This window comes from Vigna unguiculata, chromosome 8, assembly GCF_004118075.2.
Source record: "Vigna unguiculata cultivar IT97K-499-35 chromosome 8, ASM411807v1, whole genome shotgun sequence".
Lineage (NCBI taxonomy): Eukaryota > Viridiplantae > Streptophyta > Magnoliopsida > Fabales > Fabaceae > Vigna > Vigna unguiculata.
In genome coordinates this window covers 13,538,009-13,541,861 of record NC_040286.1, presented here as the reverse complement: position 1 = coordinate 13,541,861, position 3,853 = coordinate 13,538,009, and the positions used below count along the sequence as shown (strand labels likewise).

The 3,853-nt window shown below is 28.6% G+C and overlaps 1 long non-coding RNA gene across 1 annotated transcript; it reads left to right on the top strand.

Moving 5' to 3' along the window:
* The first annotated feature begins 635 nt into the window (after window positions 1-635).
* LOC114194054 lies at window positions 636-2,816 on the top strand. The gene is made up of 3 exons (XR_003606337.1): window positions 636-1,010; window positions 2,178-2,255; window positions 2,341-2,816. It is a non-coding gene; the product is annotated as an uncharacterized LOC114194054 (long non-coding RNA).
* The last annotated feature ends 1,037 nt before the right edge of the window (window positions 2,817-3,853 follow it).

Here is a 3,853-nt window from a genome sequence, read left to right as displayed (position 1 = left end):
GTTCCCTACTCCTTAACTTTCCCGTATTAACAATTATCATCCCTCCTACATCTTTATATTTTGGGGTAACATTGCATTTTTTCAAATGATGCAAGAATGTTGAAGTACCTATTTTAGTGCCTCCAATTACATATTCTTGCCTACATGCATTACATTTGGCTTTTTCTTTACCATCTTTCACCCCAAATTTAGAAAAATATTTCCTAACTTTAGAGGTAGAAGTCTTAGCTTTCTTACTCTCTTTTTGAACCTCATTATCTCATTACTAACAAAAGGTAGCTTTGACTAACACTACAAGAAAATTGGTTATTATCTATGAAAAATTATCTACGAAACTTTTTTCGTAGATAATTTTATTTTATCTACGAAAATTGGTCATAGATAAAGTAAAAGTTCATAAATAAAAATAAAAAAAATTATCTACAAGAGTTTTATAAATAAATATGACAGACTTTGGTAAAAAAATTTTCTACGAAACATTACCTACAAAATTCAGTGTAGATAATAAATATATTAAAAAAATATATAAATTATTTTAAAAAAAAGTTATATTATTTTTTATTAAAAATATTTTTTTTTAAATTAGAGACATTGTAACTAATATTGATCTATTTTTTTTTTCCAAGTTAGTAACTTGCACCTCCATCGACATCACTCGAAACCTCCACCCTCACTCAAAACCTCCATTAGCATGGGACCGTGCCTCTGTTGCAGCAACGCAACAACTTGGCCTGTATCCCGCACAGCAGCTCATGTCAACCTTCATTGACCCACACAAAATGACTTCAACGACAACAACAAGACTAATGATCGGGCAGTAAAGCCAGGGTGTCTGAAAACCCTAAACCCCCAAATCGCTCATTCTTCTTTTAGAGTTACTTGCTTTCTCTGCCAACCTCGAGCACGAGCAGCCTCACGCTCTCCAAACCTGCCACCAAGAACCTCTTTGAATGAGGAATTAGAGCCCCAAGTGTTGCGAGGTAGCTCAGCCATTGAATGCATATCCTTAGGTGAGATTTCGTTAGGGAGCCATTTTGAATGAGGTGAAAGGGATTGTATGTGGTGGTCTGCAAGTAAGTTTGGGTGGGTCTTGGTCACTAGATTTTAATTAGATCTTACATTAATACACATGACATAACCTTGGAAGATTTTAATTTGAATTTTATGTTAAATTCCATTAATTTGATTCTATTACCTTTTATAGTGATGATATATCCAATTTCTGTGGAATTGAGTTCGAAGTTGTGTGATGTTTTAAAATATAAATGCTTTAGGCAAAATATAAAAGCCATTTTTGATTGATGAATTCTTATTTCCAGTCTTGATCATGTTATATCAGTTCAAAGTTTAGGGGTTTGTGAAGAAAAAGATAAATCTCCAAATCCTCATAAGAGATGACGTGACACTCTGCGGTTTTGCTTCAAAGCACAAGTACTGCTAACAGATAAGATTCCCCATTAAGAACAAAACTAAAAACTCTCACCTTTTTTTTAAGAATTTGAAATTTATGCCCTTGGTTTTCCATAGGATGAGAAGAATTCTTGGTGTGTTTGCATGTGCTATCTCTTTGTTCTTGGTTTGTTGAATTATACTTTTCGAAGGGATGAGAAAAATGCTTATTGGTTACAATTTGGGAAAAAGACAACTATTTTGAATAAACTTTAGTCAAATAAAAGGACATGGTTTATAAAGAGTGCAAGGGAAGCATTTCTCATGTTTTTCATTTCTTATTTCCAAAGCCAAATTTCTTGCTTCCTTTTCCCATATTTGAAGTGTTTCATTTTGAGAATTTAAATTCATTTATATTAACAAAAGTATTTTAACGTTCAATTATAAATAATTTCATATACAACTTATTAAAATAACTATTATAATGTATATTGTTTTATCATATATGAAAATATATGATAAAATAAAAAATCAGTTTATTTAGTTTCCTATTTTTATTGATTTTTAATAGAGGTTTTATAAAAGATGTATTTTAAATTTAATTCTCTGAAACAATTACTAAATGCATGCGACAACATGTCTTTACTTGCTTTTAATTGGATCTGTAAAGTTTAGTGGCTTACTTTTTCTAAATTATTAATGAAGGAGTAGTTTCCTTTTATGATATCTAAGTATTCTTGATATCTAAAGCCACACAGGACAATATTGTTGGTTGGACTATATTGCAGATGCAGAGAAGAATATTGTTGGTTGGGCTATAATGTTGAAACTGATCCTGATGTAAAGCTCGTGTTGTCTTCTGAGAGGTAATTATTTAATATACATGTACACATAAAACTCTTAAGGGTCATGTTATTAATCATTAGATTTTTCTTTTCTGCGAGCATCTAGTATGGAATTAGCATCTTACAATCTATCAAGAATGAGCCCAAAAGGCTGAAGAAGTCTCTAAAGGTTGTTGAGGTATTAATGTTAGTCTGTTTTGAGGTATTGTCATTGTTCAATAGTTGATTAATGTTCAACAGTTGAAATTAGCTTCACTCACTATTATGTAGTTGTTTGTAGATTGTTAATTTCTCTATCTCCAACTCCAAATTCATGGTACCTTCATCCCAGCAGAACAATATGCAGATCCTCTCTCTCTTTTTATATATATATATATATATATATATATATATATATATATATATATATATATATATATATATATATGTGTGTGTGTGTGTATGTGTGTGAACAAGAAGAAATGTGTATCATAGTTGGAAGATCCGAATGGACATATTTATAGTTATGAATAATTTAGAGTGCTATAGTTGGCATGTGACTGAACCTTCATTATAGTACATGACCTACGTACTCACTAAAAGAAAAATTGGGTTATTCTTAATTCCTCATAATACTGCATTACTTGGCTCACACAAACCAGACATTTGCCTTCAAAACTCAACCCATACACACACACACACACTCAGCGGCAGATGTTTTGAGGGGCAGGGAGGGGCCATGCCCCCCCTAATTTTTTTTAAATTGTTTTATATATTATATGTAATTTAGAAAATTTTAATGTTTTTAAAAAGTTTAAATTATATGTAGTTTATATTAAAAAAATTATGATTATTAAATTAGGTATTTTTTTAATTTTTTATAAAGTATAACATTTAATAATAATAAATGATAAAACATAAAATTAAATATAATAAAAATTAAAAATATTTATTAAGATACATCTTTTTTATTATTTTTTTGAGCTTTTTTACATATTAGATTTATTTCTTATTCTCACATGTTTTCTTTTTGTTTTTGAAAAAAAAAAAGTTGGATAAAAACTTTTTTTTTTCTTTTCATTTCATTTGTTCTCTTTCACTATTGAAGAAAAAAAAGGAAATTCTCATGTCTTACTTGATCCTGAAATATTTGTTTAATAGTTAGCATTATCTTTTATCTCATGAGTCTTATGTTTATTTTTTATGAATATGGAAGTAAAAGTAATGTATGATGCGTTTTTTCATAACCGATTTTGAATTGTGACTTTATTATCATAGATTTTTTTAGGAACTCTCATTTTTTCATTAGATTGTAATAACTTTTTTTTTGATTTTAATCATTTTTAGGAACTCTCAATCTTTTATTAGGTTGTGATAAATATTAATGAAGAATAAGATAATAGATTCATTGTTTTAAAGTGATAAAAGGAAAGTTACATGTGAAGATGAAAACAAGACTAATTCAATTTTTTACATATTTTGAAACATAATACTAATGATCATATTGTTCAATTAGAGGATCCTTTTCTTAAAGTTCAACGAGTGACATGAGAAATATCCTATTAATTATTTGAAAGGTTTTCATATTTATATTAAAAGAAATAGCTGAAAATTTTAGTTTTTATTTAATTATTGATGAG